Source organism: Lithobates pipiens, unplaced genomic scaffold (assembly GCF_037356315.1).
Source record: "Lithobates pipiens isolate NorthernLeopardFrog02 unplaced genomic scaffold, aLitPip1_a1.2 Scaffold_16, whole genome shotgun sequence".
NCBI classification, from domain to species: Eukaryota; Metazoa; Chordata; class Amphibia; order Anura; family Ranidae; genus Lithobates; species Lithobates pipiens.
In genome coordinates, this window is record NW_027507748.1 from 281,583,697 (window position 1) to 281,599,937 (window position 16,241).

The 16,241-nt window shown below is 43.6% G+C and overlaps 1 protein-coding gene across 5 annotated transcripts in view; it reads left to right on the forward strand.

The window, feature by feature from the left end:
- TRAF3IP3 (TRAF3 interacting protein 3) overlaps positions 1-16,241 on the forward strand; it is a 143,833-nt gene that overhangs the window by 27,314 nt on the left and 100,278 nt on the right. The window contains exon 1 of one of the 5 annotated variants that reach the window (XM_077481515.1): positions 5,350-5,492. The exons of 2 other annotated variants lie outside the window; for them this stretch is intronic. The gene's annotated coding sequence lies outside the window, so the exon portion shown is untranslated. 2 more of the 5 variants (XM_077481514.1, XM_077481516.1) reach the window with 2 other exon arrangements.

Sequence of the window (16,241 nt, forward strand, 5' to 3'; positions counted from 1 at the left end):
GCTGGGGCGAATGCGGTAGAGGCTTATTAATCTGTAACAGGAGAAACCGTGTCAGTCCAACCTGTCAGGTGAGGATAAAAAAGAGAATGCAGCAGGGGGTCTCCCCTTCAAATTTATAGTTAATCCAATCCTGTCAGGTTGTGGGGGCGGAGTCACAACTCAGTGTGTGCTGCCATGAAGGCATCAGGAAAAAAGGATTACGGCCTACTTATTTTTTTTTTCCGGTGCACCGCATGTAAACACATAAAAATATTGTGCTTAAACCTAAGAATCAAAACAAAAAAGTCTGTTGAAGTTTACTTTACAGACAAAGCTTACTGAAAGGGGAAAAGATAAAAATTTACAGAGAGGATTTTTAATGCAGCAATGACATAGTATGTACATTTCCTTACCTGCCTGTACACAGAGCTGCGCATTTTAACCAATTCAGCCGGGAAGATTTTCCCGCCTTCCTGACCCAAACACTTTTTACAGCTTGGCACTGCGTCACTTTAACTGACAATTGCGTGGTCCTTTAACGCTGTACCCAAACAAAATTTGCATCCTTTTTTTTTCCCACAAATAGAGCTCTCTTTTGGTGGTATTTCATCACCTCTGGGTTTTTTATTTTTTGCACTATAAACAAATATTTTGAAAAAACCCAGTATTTTTTACTTTTTGCTATAATAAATATCCCCAAAATTAAAAAAAAAAAAAAGAATTTCTTCATCAGTTTAGGCCAATATATATTCTTCTACATATTTTTGGAAAAAAAAAAAATCTCAATAAGCGTATATTGATTGGTTTGCGCAAAAGTTATAGCATCTACAAATTATGGGAAGGATTTATGGCATTTTTATTTTATTTTTTTACTAGTAATGGCGATGATCTGCAGTACTGCAACATTGCGACGGACAGATCAGACACTTTTTTTTGGGACCATTGACAATTATACAGCGATCAGTGCTATAAAATATGCACTGATTACTGTGTAGATATCACTGGCAGGGAAGGGGTTCCCTCAGTGTGTTCTAACTGTGTGGGGATGGGAGTGACTAGGAGAGGAGAGGAGATTGTTTTTCCTACTTAGTAGGAACAAGCAATATGTTTCCTCTTCCCTGACAGCACAGGGATTTGTGTGTTTACACACACAAATCCCCATGCTTGCGATTGTGCACTCGATCTCACCCGCCAGCCATGCAGCGTGCGTGCCCTCTGGTGGCCGAATAGCGGAAGGACGTACCTGTATAGGATTTCGCCCAGGGGAGCCCTTCTGCCGCAGTATACCTGCATGAGCCGATCAGGAACCGGTTAATGAACTTGTGCATGCGCAGAAGTGACATCATCTCCACTCAGCCAATACAAATGGACGAAGATCTGAACCCCGGAAGCGGACTGACTGAAGATGTCATGGACCGGCGGGGAGCTTTGGAACACTGCGGTGCTGGAGAGAAGGCGAGTATAGTTCCACTTTAAGTGGGGAAAAAAAAAGCATTATGCCGCGTACACACCGTTCGGAGAATCCGTCGGAATGCGTCTTATCGGACCGTGTCGTCAGATAATCCGACTGTGTGTGGTATGCATCGGACTGATTCCGTCCGAATCTCCGTCGGACCCAATTTTCCAACACGTTGGAAATATTTCCCGACCAACTGGGCCGGTCAGACGTAATCCGATCATGTGTAGAGAATTTTGATCGGACCAAGTGCCACGCATGCTCAGATCAAATTCCTACATCAAAGCTATTGGCTACTAGCCTGAATCTAGTCCCATCGTAACGAAATTACGTCATCACGTTCTGAAAGATTGGATTTTTCGACAACTTAGTACGACCATGTGTATGCAACAGTTTCGGACACAACCCATTAGACTAAATCTGACGGACAAAATCCGAAGGATTTGTTTGGCAGAATCTCCGACCGTGTGTACAGGGGCTTAGAGTGCAATGCAGAACATGCTAAAATGAACAGCACGCCCAACTGTTAAAATGCGCTCAACGCACACACTACAATGTGAATGGACCCTTTAAGGAAATCGGAGGCATACACCGGATTTCAGTGGCAACAATCAGTAGATTCTCACAGCTGGGATGGCAGGTGTATGTGAATAGCGGTGGCCTTCAGCTCCCTGGCCCTGTTCACACCTTGAGCAGAGCAATTTTCAGGTGTTGAATGCTTTTTAATATTTGAATGTTTTAGAAGAGTATTACAAGCATTTTACAGCTGCAGCTGATTTTATTTTAGCCAATAGAAAGTACTAGGAGGAGACAATTAGGGGTTGTTGTTGCTGTTTTGCCAGAAAACATGCAACAAAACCCTTGTAAAATGCTCATGTTGAGTCTAATCTGCCTCAGTAGAGCGATTTTTGTCGTTTTTATTTGAGAGTTTTTAGAAGTGTATTGCAAGCATTTTACAATCATTTTATAGCTTCAGACATTTTTTTGTTTAGCCAATAAAAAGCACTGGGAGGTGGAGGAGATCAGGGCTAGAGAGCTGCTGTTTGAAAAGAAAACGAGCGACATAAACAAGCTCATAAAATGTTAATGTTACACATTTTCAGGCGTTCCTATTGAAGTCTACGAGGCCCAATCTGCCAAAAAGAACAGGGGTTTCGCTTCAGGCGACAGAACGTTTAGATGTGAACAGGGGCTATTGAAATGATTGGGATCGATTCCACCTATCATAAAATTCAGTATTTATGGGGGGGGGTTTCTCCACCAACTTGTTGAGCATTTTAGAGCTTCAGGTTTCGAGCAGAAAATTCCTCAGGTGTGAACGGGGTTAATATGCCTCCAATCTGCCTAAAAGAAACTCATGTACTTTGTTGAGCGACAAGCGTTTTACTACAGGTGACAAAACGCTCAGATGTGAACAGGGGCATTGAAATGAATGGAATTTTGTTTCTTCAGCATATTAGAGCTACAAGCAGAACATCACTCAGGCATGAACAGGGCTGAATGAGGCTTCCTGCATATGGTACGGATGTCTTAATGCCGAATCTTCCTGGCAGAAAGTTTCTGCTCAAAACACAGGAGTATGATTTGTATAGTGTGCCTGTTTACATGCATATACCCACACTAAAGTTCTTCTAATGTTTCAGGGTCCAGCAGCAATCATCATCTCTATTTCCCCGTACACACTTTCGGACTTTCCGCCAACAAGCTCACATCCAACATTTGTTGTCGGAAAGTCCGAAAGTGTGTATGCTCCATCGAACATTTGTTGTTGGACTTTCCGCCAACAAATGTTGGCTAGCAGGTTCTCAAATTTTCAGCCAACAAAACTTTGTTGTCGGAATTTCCGATCGTGTGTACACAAGTCGCACAAAAGTTCACGCATGCTCGGAATCAAGCAGAAGGAGCCGCTATTGAACTTCCTTTTTCTCAGCTCGTCGTACATCACCATGTTCCCACGTTTGTAATTGTTGGTCAACATTTGTGTGACCGTGTGTATGCTAAACAAGTTGGAGCCAACAACTTTCGAACAAAAATCCACGGTTTTGTTGTCGGAAAGTCCGATTGTGTGTGCAGGACATAAGACTCCTTCCAAACGTTTAAAAAGCATCGCTTTACCGTCATTTTAGCAGCGCTATTCAGCCGCTAGCAGGGCATATTTAACTCCCGCTAGTGGCCCAATAAAAGGGTTAAGGGTTAAAGAGTAGCGCTGATACTGAAGCACTTTTTGGAGACCAGTGACATTATTACATTGATCAGTGTGTTTTTTTTTAACACTGACCAATGCATAAATGACACTGGCAGGGAAGGAGTTAACACTAGGGGGCACTCAAAGGGTTAACTGTGTTCCCTGGGTGTGTTCTAACTGTGGGGGATGCTCACTGGGACAACACAGAGATCGCTGTTCCTGATCACAAGGAACAGCAGCTCTCCATGTTTTCCCTTCTCAGAACCGAGATCTGCCTTGTTTACAGACATTGAGACTGCCGGACCAGTGCTCGCGACCACAGTATCTCATGCACAAAACAATATGCAGGTACGTCGTTTTGCGCACCCTGCCGCAGTATATGTGCGGTGGGCTGTCCGGAAGTGGTTTTAAAAAAAATAAAAATAGGCTTTGCAATCACTTTAGGCTGGTCATATACAGATCAAAGTTCAGCAGGAACCGGATACATTTTGATCCATCTATGGACAGGTTAGCTATCGACCAACTTCAGTACAGCCAGCCTGTCAGGTTTTTTTTAATTTGATCATATAGCCACCAAGCAGTGATCATTGTATTCTAATGGCAGAGAAACTTCCCGCTGTTGAGGGATTCCCCTCAACACTGAATGTTATGATGGGGGAATCAAGCAATTTTCTTTCCTTCAACCCATGCTTTGAAGGAAAGAAAAATGCAAAATGTTTGGCCTGCCTTATGTGGAGCACACAATGAGATTTTTTTGGGATGCTAATCTCATATTGAAAATGAAGAAGTTACTAAAGTTATGAAAATTCTCGTATGACTGAATAAAAATTCAGAAGAGATGTATTGTATTTGTATTGTATTTTTGGACAAAAACTATACTGATTAAACGAAAATCGCATGATCTGGTATCGTACGAGAAAAATGTTCATGCTTATCCCATCGGATAATTTTGCATGAATTGTCGTCATTGACTCTTGTAAGCTGTGTACTAACTATCAGATTATAGAACGATCGCTTCAAAAGCGGTATTTTTCATCCAATTTTCAGACCGTGTGTACGGGCCATTAGGCTTTGAACGTAACTGAACGTGAGTGCAGACTTAGCTGGCAGAAATATCCTGCGTAAAAAAAAAAAAGTTATATGCCTTGTAAAGTGCATGAGTTTACTCAGGCTCAGAAGCATGTGTAATTCTTTTATTTTTGCAAAATAAGATTTTAAATTACGCGTAGACGCACATACCTGTTTACACGCGCAAACATTACTGATCTCAGCCACCGTTTTTGCAATCTTGATTTTTCTGGATCTGAATGCAGTGCAGTTTTACTGGTCTTTACGCACCATGCATGGCCCCATAGAGAGCATTTGAATCGCATTTAGAACAGTGTAAAAAAAATAAAATAAAAAATGCTGTATTGAAAGTGAGATTTTATTTCTGTCCATGTGATGAGCCCTAGTCTGAAAGCCTGAAAACGTAACTTTTTTTTGGCGCCTGTGTGCAGGAGCCCATTTTCTATCTAAATGATTTATTTTTTGTACAAAACCTTTTTTTCCTGTTTAGTAGATCTCAGTTGGTTTTGTGCCCCAGGCAAGTGACACTTTTAACTGAAAGAACTTCTTATGTAATAAAGACAAGCTTATGACAAGAAGAGACATGTAAGTCTTCCACCTACGTGTCACCGGCCAATTACAATCTACACACAGCGCACATGGCTTGTCTAAAAAAAACACTTTCTGGTCTCAGGGATCCAGACACAACAAAAAAACTCTTGTGAAATGTTCTATCTCAGAGCCTGATAAAGAGCAGGAAGAATGCCTTTCACCTTGTGTGGAGGACTGAGCATGTGCTGATCTCAGAGTATTTACTGGAGGAAGGTAAGTGCCTGCATGGACTGCTATACTGTCACTGGAAAGCTGTCAGACCAGTTTTTTTCTTTGTTGATGGAAGGGAACGGAGGATATACTTGGCTTTTGTTTCTGTTACCAACAACTGGCAGGGCACAAAATTGCCTTTATTACTGCAGCTTATCTATCAAGGTAATTCAGAGATCAATGGCAATGGGCAATACGCATTTACTGATCTGTTTTTTTATTGAACTGACAACATCAAACTGAAAAATCGCTCTGCTACTATTATATACGTGCATTGTCTTTTTGTAGTACCTTATATCACCTTTGTCCTTTTTATGGCTAGGTTCACACTTTTGCGTCTGCATTTTTATGTTTTTTTTTTTTTTTAAATGCATTTTTCATCCACTCCCACTTAAGTCTATATAGAACCAAACGTGCCCTGTCACGCCAAAAAAAATGCACCTGTACTTCTTTCGCCACGAGATACTAACAGGCGTAAATGAGCACCATGAAAAATAATAGTAATCCTCTTGTCTTGCATTGTCGTGTGTCAGCAAACGCACATAAAATTAGAGGGTTGAAGACCAAGCCTTTTTTAGCACTTTTTGTTTAAAGTTTAAATTTAAATTGGTATTCTTTGCTAGAAAATGACATTATCAATTTTTATATACAGAGTGTGTATATATATATATATATATATATATATATATATATATATATATATATAATATATCAAATTTATTTTTTAGTAGAGACCCTAGAGAATAAAATGTTGATCGCTGCAATATTTTATGTTACACAGTATTGCACAGTGATTTTATTTATTTATTTTCAAACTAAATTTTTTTGGACACTATACACTTTCATGATTTAAAAACAAAGCATAACATATACCCCAGCTGTTTTGTAACATATGAAAGATGATGTTACGCCGAGTAAATAGATACCTAACATGTCACACTTTAAAATTGCGCATGCTCCTAGGATGGTGATGATACTTAATCTCCATAGGTGACACATTACAAAGGTTACAGGTTACCTGCTTACAGTTTACCTGTTTTGAGTTCCAGGGGTGGTTGAGCAATATAATTATTACTCTCACTTATGTTCTCAGTGATACCTCACATGTGTGTTACGAACACTGTTTACATATGTGTACATTATTTACAGTACATGCAGTCGTTTCTTCGAGCGAGCGTGGAGGGATAGAGCGCTTTAATTTTATTTTTCTTATTTATTTACACTGTCCCTTTTTAATTTATTTTTTTCATTACATTTATTCCTGTAGCGGATGACATTTTGGACTGTGTCATACAGGTGTAAATTTCGTTTTTGCCTCAGAACAGTAGTGGGGTTCTGAGGGTTAATTATGTAGGTTGACTTTGACATCAGTTTGGCTGGGCTATGTTGGAAGTTCTGCATGGTCATATGTGTAGTGAGGTGCACATGACAAGCCAGAACCAAGCGTGGTTGGACGTTTTAGGTATTAGCCATCACGGAACCAATCAGCGGGTGTGTCGGGCCTCGCTGAGGAGTCTGGGAGGGGGTACTTAAGATGTTGGGGGTCACGTGTTAGGTAGAGGAGTTTGTGCGGCCCGTGTGGTCTGGTCTTGTTACCTTACGAGGGGTACCAGTCACGGGGTGTCTGACATCCCGCAACATGCTTCTGCTGGTTACCCCCAATAGACCCGTCTGGTCTGGGGTAGGGATCCGTCTGTTCCAGAGTCTCAGAAACTGTCTGGTCCAAGTCGCAATAACTGAGGGAGGTTTGGAGGGGCACTACAGCTCGTGGAAGTGACCAGGGGAGGACTCTTCGGAGGAGGCGGACAAGTGGCATCCTGAGAAGTGCCTGGTTACTGAGTTGGGAAGGACATTGACGAATCCACACTTTTTCCAGTACTATTAAGGAGACCGAGAACGTTCCAGGTACTGAGGAAAAAGGTTCCTGTTCACTCTTAGTTACAACTTGTACACGTTCATAGGATTGTTTCAAGTTTTGAATCAACGTGCTAATTGCCACGATCTCTGGCTAGAGATCCGTTCAGCCTTGAAGTGCCCAGCTGCAAGTGGCTACTCTCTGGGTGAAATTAGAGACTTTGTTATATCTGCAGTTCAAGGTACCTGAGTTCTTCACCCGTGCCCTCTGTTCCTATACGAAACTGTGTTATTGGATGTTATCACTGCAGAATAAAACCTTCCAAAAGGACTTTATTGGTGTCAGCATCCAAGTTGTTAGGTATCAACCCTGGGAACCTCTAGACGTGGAAGAACAAGCCAAGCGGAGGTAACCGGTAAGCCCATTAAGTCAAGGCCTCCCTACAAAGGGTTATGGCCGCTACATTCCTATTACAAGGAATGGAAACATCCCTGGTAATAGAAATAAGAGATGACAGGTCCTCTTTCTGGAGCGATCTGGGGTCAAAAAACCCTCAAATCTCTCTACCTTTTTTTTAAAGGCAAAAGATGGAAAAAAAAGCCCTAGTCCGAAAGTAACATCATGACATCGCTCTGGTCCTTCAAGACCATAGAGGCGATCAGAGATGATCTGGCCATCTGTGCGACCTGTCGGATCGTTTCTCAAATTTGTCTGTAAAAATGGTAAGCTTGTGAAACACCAGTGAATGGCGAGAGATAACCCCTCCTGCTGCTTCGGAAAGTGATCCAGTGGCTAATTAGCTGCTTGGACCACTTTCATTAGAAAACCAGTTGCCAGCTGAAAGAGAAATACTGGGGGTTATGGCTGATAGCTTTAGCGATAGCCCCGGTAAACCACAACGTGTGTGAGATTGTGAGATATTATATATATATATATATATATATATATATATATAATGTATATGTGTGTGTTGTGGTTTGCAAGTTGATATAAATAGCTTGGCTCAAGTGATACATAACCTGTACATATAAGTATGGTAGTAAAACAGGTATTTTGTTTATTTTTGCATAATTATATTGGCCCAGCTTGGGTCAATATTAAAGTGGTTCTGCACTTTTAAAAAAAATATTAAAAGTCAGCAGCTACAAATATTGCAGCTGCTGACTTTTAATAAATTGACACTTGCCTGTCCCAGGGTCCAGCGATGTCGGCAGCAGATGACAAGCAATCGCTCGTCTCTCAGCTGCCCCCGCCGCCATCCTCTGTCAGGGAATCGGGAAGTGAAGCATTACGGCTTCACTGCCCGGTTCCCTACTGCGCATGCGCGAGTGGCACTGCATATCTCTGCTGGTCCCCCTGTGTCCTGGGAACTGTGCGTTTCCCAGAACACAACGGGGGGGGGGGGGGGGGCTCATCTGCGGCAGTCTTGTCCTGGAAGTGGGTGCAGATACCTGGATTATCCAGGTCACTGCACCCCCCTCCCCCCTGAAAGGTGCCGATTGTGGCACCGGAGGGGGGGAGGGATCAGATGAGTGGAACTTCCACTTCAGGGTGGAGGTCCACTTTAAGTATTTATATTTTACATCTGTTGATTCCTGTGCAAGCACAGAATCACTCTGGTAGCCACCGCGCCACCTACAGTGATCCTTACTGTCTTCCTGGTCCTGTACCATGTGGCTGCCTAGTTGAATGGGAAACACAGAGGGTTGCTTGCTTAGCATTGGCACCATTCAGAGAAAGTTTTGTATTCTTCTCAGGTATGACGTCACCAGCTCTCCGCTTCAAGGTATTCCCAGAATGGCACCCATGCCAATTGAGCGGCACCTGTGTTGTTTACTATAGAGCAATGCAACCACTAGGCATGAAACCTGTAAAACAGAGCAGATCCTCAAGGATGAGCCAGGTATTACATTGGAGTACCACCCCCCCACATGTCACATTTGGCATGTCATTTTTTTTGGAGCTTTGACGGGCACCCAGCTCCCACTTCCTCTCCTGGTGCCGTGTCCCTGCAATCTTCTGGGACACATTACAGGTCCCAAAAGATTGAAGAGGAGCAAGGCTTCGGGCAACTGCACCACTGGACCGTGGGACAGGTGAGTGTCTGTTCTATTAAAAGTCAGCAGCACTTTTTTTTGTAGCCGCTGACTTTTAAATGGGTGGAGCGACGCTTTAAATGTGTAATGCTTACATTGGTCCAAGCTGGACCAATACAACTATGCAAAAATATTCATACCTGCAATTCAGCTTTAGGCTTGGCTCACACCTGTGTGGTTGCATTCTGTGTTTATGGCTGCCCATATTTCAATGGGCTGCTCTACCCAAAAAAAAGCTATTCCCTGGAAAAAAATAAAAAATAACAACAAAATGGCTGCTTATAACATCAGCATTATAATAGCAATACAAACAATAGTTATTTTTGACAATCCAACATAAAGTAAGCCTACTTGAAAGATTTCCTTTCATGTTGTGAGTTCTGCCTGTCTGCTGGCCATCTATTTCCACAACTTCCTGGCTTCCCTTCATACTTTGCAGCTTCTCCTCTGTTGTTTACTTTCCTTTCTAAGGACTACATATCCCATGGTGCTTTTCTGCCTGCAGGAAGTGATTCTTGCAGTCAGGAATCCTCTCAGCTCCTCTGTAGATCAGAAAGCAGGCTCTGTGAAAGATGTCTACTCTCAGGACATAGTGAATGTAGTGTCACAGAAATCATGTGTGGGGATCTTTACAAAGTAAGTTTACAAATGTCAACATTGAATTAATAGGAATAGGCTAGAAGTAATTGACATACAATGTAGAAATAAATATATGATTTTACATTGTCACCATTAAACCATGTGACAGTTTCAAATGTCCCATGGGACAATGGGAAGGTGTTTGTGCTTGGGTTCTTAGGCCTGCACACCTGCTGTGATCATTATGATGGAGTCCCTCTCTCCTTGCTGGATTTTTTTTTGTATAATACAAAAATACAACAGTGGTTGCTCACAAGGTTCCAAATATAGTATAGGTAAAATATGAATTTGTGGTGCCCTGACCTTGGAGAGACAATTCAATTAGATTTATGTGTGTGCATAGTAAGGATGAGCTCCGGTGTGTTCGCATGCTCCATGTGCAGAGCCTGCCAGGAAATCGGCGCAGCGCTAATCACAGGAAGTGAGACATTTCTGGATCTCTGCAGCCGTACATCGGGAAAATGTCTCTCTACCTGTGATTAACGCTGCGCCGACTTCCTGGCGGGCTCTGCACATGGAGCATGCGAACACACCGGAGCTCATCCTTAGTGCATAGAGGTACATTTCTTTGTAGCAGGCGTGTTTCAACGGTTTTTCTTTTGTGCATTGTCACGTATTTTCAACACGTTGTTCACTTTAGGTTTAAGCCCAGGTTCACACTGAATGCGGGTTTGAAGTTGTGCGAGTTTACTCCGACTCCGTGGGGGGGGGCGATTTTGAGAGACATCTGTGCGGGTTCCTGCACAGATGTCTATTGAAATCGCCTCCGAACTCGCCAAAAGTAGTTGGAAAATCGCAAGCCAAATTGGCCCAATGTGAACAAGGGCTTAGACCCCTTTCACACCGGGGCCTTTTTCAGGCGCTTTAGCGTTAAAAAAGGCGCTGTAAAACGCTTGAAAGAAGCCTCATCTGCAATCCCAATGTGAAAGCCCGAGTGCTTTAAGAGCCATTTCACAATGTCAGCACCAAAAAAAACGCTTGTAAAGTGCCGCTTAAACTAGCAGCGCTTTACCAGCGTTTTTCGAGCGCTATTGAGTTGCTTTTAACCCCTGCTAGTGGCCAAATAAAAGGTTAAAAGCGCCCACAAAGCGCTGCTGGCAAAAGTGCTTTGCAGGTGCTTTTCAGGCGTTTTGCAGGCGCTTCCCATTGATTTCAATGGGAAGGGGCGCTTTAGGACTGTTGTATTCACCGCTCCAAAAGCGCTGCAAAGAAGCTGCTTGCAGGATTTTTTTTGACGCCCTGCCAGCGCAGCACCTCAGTGTGAAAGTACTCTGGCTTTTATATTGGGATTGCAGTTGTGGCTTCTTTCAGGCACTTTACAAGGGCTTTTTTTTAAAGCTAAAACGCCAGAAAAACACCCCAGTGTGAAAGTACTCTGCTTTCACATTGGGATTGCAGATGAGGCTTCTTTCTAGCGCTTTACAGGCACTTTTTTTTTAACACTAAAGCACCTGAAAAACGCCCCAGTGTGAAAGGGGTCTTAGAGTTGATAGTCAACCAGGCTCCTTGGAAATGCTTGTTATGTTTTTTGACGCACTGCCTTTCAGCTGAGAGCTCCATGGGGTTTCCATGATTGATTCCCAGCACAGACATGCCCCACTCTTTAAGACTCCTTTCACACTGGGGCTGCCCATGCGTTAGCTGTAAAGTGCCACTCATTTTAGCGGTGCTTTTCGGCCACTAGCGTGGAGCTTTTCCCCCGTTAGCGGCCAAAGAAAGGGTTAAAAACGCCTGTGTTGTGGCGCTTCGGAAAAAGCGTTGCCCATTCATTGCAATCACTACAAGTGAAACTCGAAAAATTTTAATATTGTGCAAAAGTTAATTTTATTTCACGAATGCAACTTAAAAGGTGAAACTAATATATGTCATGATTGTGATGATTATGGCTTACCCTTTACAGGTGTTATGGCTTAACCACTTCAGCCCCGGAGGATTTGGCTGGCCAAAATCCTGAGCACTTTTTTGCGATTTGGCACTGCGTCGCTTTAACTGACAATTGCACGGTCGTGCGACGTGGCTCCCAAACAGAATTCATGTCCTTTTTTCCCCACAAATAGAGCTTTCTTTTGGTGGTATTTTATCACTTCTGCGGGTTTTAATTTTTGCGCTATAAACCAAAAAATGCGCCAATTTTGGAAAAAACACATTATTTTTAACTTTTTGCTATAATAAATATCTCCCAAAAATATATTAAACTTTTTTTCTCAGTTTAGGCCTTCTACATTTTTTTGGTAAAAAAAAATCACAATAAGCGTTTATTGATTGGTTTGCGCAAAAGTTATTGCGTCTGCAAAATAGGGGATAGTTTTATGGCATTTCTATTAATAATTTTTTTTGTTACTAGTAGTGGCGGTGATCAGCGCTTTTTTTTTTTATTTTTTTTTTTTATTTATTATCATGACAGCGACCATTTAGACACGCTTTTGGGATTGGCATTAATACAGCAATAAATGCTATAAAATTGCATTAATTACTGTTAAAAGCTCACTGGCAGTGAAGGGGTTAACCACTAGGGGACGGGGAGGGGTTAAGTGTGTCCTGGGAGTATTTCTAACTGTCTGGGGGATGGGCTGTGTGTGACATGACACTGATCTCTGCTCCCGAAGACAGGGAGCAGACGATCAGTGTCCTGTCATTAGGCAGAATGGGGAGATGGTGTTTACATCGGCATCTCCCCGTTCTTCAGTTCTGTGACATGAACGCAGGTATCCCCGCGGCAATCGAGCCCGCGGGCACGGTCACGGGGGGTCGCAGCAGGTGCACACGATGGAAAGTTCAACGGGTACGTTACTTTGCCCAGCCGTGCCATTCTGCCAACGCAATTTTCTTGTACAGTTTTGCTTTAGGGCTGGTTCATACCACAAAAATACAGTCCAGATCCATTCAGATGTGCTTCTACATGCGTGTTAACACATTTTTTACGCATTCCAGTGCGTTTTTGATGCATTTCCGGATTCATTCCTGATGCTTTTTTCTTCTTTGTTTCCTGTTGTGTTGTGTTTTTTTTTTTTTGTCCCCACTGTATTGGGGTCTGGTGCATTTTTGATGCCCTCCAGTGCATCCTGATGCAGTTTTAATGCATTTACTGCATTCCATCACAGTCCAGTGCAGGAAAATGCAACATGGTTTTCTTTTTTTCTTTTCTTTTCTTTTTTTCTGGAACTGGAACACCCTGGAACTGACTGCACTGGTATGACCTATGCTATTGAAAAACATATAACCTACATTCCATGTGTTTTTAATGCAGAAAAAACACACTAAACTGTATGTGGTGTGAACTGGCTCTTAGATTTAACAAAACCATATAATATGAGGTCAGACCTAAAAATGTTCAATTTATATGCAATCAGACAGGCCCTTGCATTACAAAGTATGGCCAGCTTTAAAGTGGAACAGGCAGGATGCCAGGATTACTGCATACCTCCCAACTGCCCCGGATTTGTCAGGGCCGTCCTGGAAATTGATCCATGTCCCAGTGTCCCGCTGAATCATAGCAATGTCTCGGAGGGAGCCAAGTGCCAAGGTTCCATTGAAAATCTTGGCAGGGGAGCGCTCGTGCTTTTTTTTTTTTTTTTTTTTTTCCAGTCTGCGCTGCTCACTTCTCCCTGCATCTCCATGTCAGCGCTGCTGACCCCACCTCCCTCCTCCAGTACTCCATAGGCCCAGGGCAGTCTGACCAATCGGGTCCTGCCCTGGGTAAACATGCAGACCGATTGGCAGCAGGTGCGGGGAGCAGGACAGCACCCGACTGAAGGCTCCAGGAGGCAGCGGGGATGAAGAGCCTTGAGAGCGGCCAGAACGGATTGCCCTGGAGCAGGGAGAAGACCTCCGAAGACCTCCCAGCCCAGGACTGATGGACAGGCTGACCAAAGGATGGGTGGGCAGGAAGGGGCAGCAGTAAACAGATCCACTGGATGGAGCAGCTCTGTGACCACCAAGCTAAGAACGGGCTCTGCACACTGCATGGAAGGTACTGTGTTACACACACCTTCCCACAGGATGGACTGCAGACAGGGCTAGGGTCTCTCTCACGTCTCTCCCCCTCCCTCTCTCTCACATGTGCTTTCTGATCAGGTCTGCCTGTCAGTTTTTCAGGTGAACCTGATCAAATGCTCCATTCAACTCTATGGAGCGGCAGGTGTCAGCTGTGACATGTCCGCTGACATCCACCGATATCCGATCCGATCCTGTCTGTGAAATCCAGATGGATGGAGACCCTATTTTCTGGAGCATGGGAATCGGATGAAAACTAACAGGTGGTCCATTTTCCTCTGATCTCCCTATAGAGGAGAGCGGGGCTTTGGCAGGTCTGCCTCAGCACGTATGTATGTGTAAAAAAATAAAAAAATAAAATTAATATATATATATATATAATATAAAAAAGGAAAATAACAGATTGGCCAACATTTACCCCTCTGCGGACCCGCTGTGCTATAGAGGGTGTCACCTCAGAGGCACTTTGATCCACATCTGGTGGGAATGCCCCAGGTTACGCCCCTTTTGGAGGAAAATCTTCAAAATCATTGATGGGTTCGCCGGGTGCCGAGTCCCCAGGTTCCCTACCATTGCTCTGCTTAATGAAAAAATTCCCATGACCCCCAGGCATAACAGAAAATTGATCCATTTTATCCTAATAGGGGCCAAACTCACCATTGCAAAAGCTTGGAAACAACCCTCAGTCTCTCCGTTAAGTCCGCTCAGAGAAAGATCTCATGGATAATGTCCCAAGAAAAACTGTCTAGTATACTCTCCGACACCCGCTGCAAATTTGATATTATTTGGGAACCTTGGGCCCTTCACATGGGCATCTCCTTGATCCACACCTCATCGGTATAATGAGCACATGCAGTTTGGTTTAGAACGATGGTTATCGGGCAGATAGCACGGTTTTATTTCCTTTTTGTTTGATTCTGCTGGGTCCCTCTCCCTTCCCTTTCCCACTCTCTCTACCCCTTTTTCTTTTCTATCTCTTCTTTCCTTTCATTCACGGTCCCGGTGGCTGACAGTTGACCTCAAGTGAAACATATGATGAAGCAGATATGACAGGAGGGAGCCTAAGGGCGATAATAGGGGCGGGAAGGGTGGTCTCTCGGGAGCAAGAGGGTATGCTGGCCGAGTCCCTCACTCAGCACCGCTTGATCCCGTAGGGGGTGCTGGGTGACTTAGAGGCCGCCGCGGATCCTCCTTTGCCCCGCCCTACCTTAGATAGTGCTCTTACAGAATCTCGAGAAACCTTTTTTGTTTTTTGTTTTGTTTTTTTCTTGTTTTTTCGGAGTTGCCTTGACCTGGTCTCTCGGCAGACGCTCCCTTGACTGAGCACTAGCTGAGGCAGTTTTAGTGTTATTCCTGCAGCCTTATGTGGGTGGTTTCAGCAGAAATGTTAATAAGGTTGTAATGAGAAATTGTTTTGCTCTGCTTTGTATACTTGCTGTATCAAGTCATCTGTTGGCCATTCAGGCCTGTGTCTTTTACCTTTTTGTTATGAAAATAAAAAAAATTTAAAGTAAAAAAAGGAAAATAATTAGAAAACCTCAACTCCTGCCACCCAATGAACACTATGAGCGTTTGATCGCCTAAGGTTAATATGCGCCATGTTAACGCGAGTGCTACACCCGAATGCTAATTATGACCGCCACGCATCCTAAGCTGGTCTCCAACGTTCGCTTACCCCATCTCCACACCTGCCTCGGGGTGGTTCAGCTACTCCCCCCCCCCCCCCCCCTCCCTTCCCTTTTTTTTTTTTTTTTTCCCTCTTCTCCTTTTGAAAACCAGCCAGCCCCACTTACAGACCAACGCAAAGTTTACCCCCGGTCAGAACCTGCGATCAAGCTTGCACTTCTGCTTCCAACTGAACTGTGAGTACCAATAATCACACTATCTGTTGCCTTCCAGGAAAAGCCTGGTACGTACTGTACGCACTTGGCTGCGGCAAAACGTCTCAACGGGTACCACCTACGGTATCCTGAACCCTGTGCAGGACACTTTAACCCTACCATAGCGGAGACCTTTGGTACACGCACAGGACTGTAGCTGAGCGGACTTAAGTATATACCTTAGGCCTATATTCCTTGCTATCAGGTTCAATGGGCCCGTTAAAATGTAGAATTATTTACTGTTTGCTTTCACATGCCAGGTTATGTTACACTCCCACTTTTGGCTAGC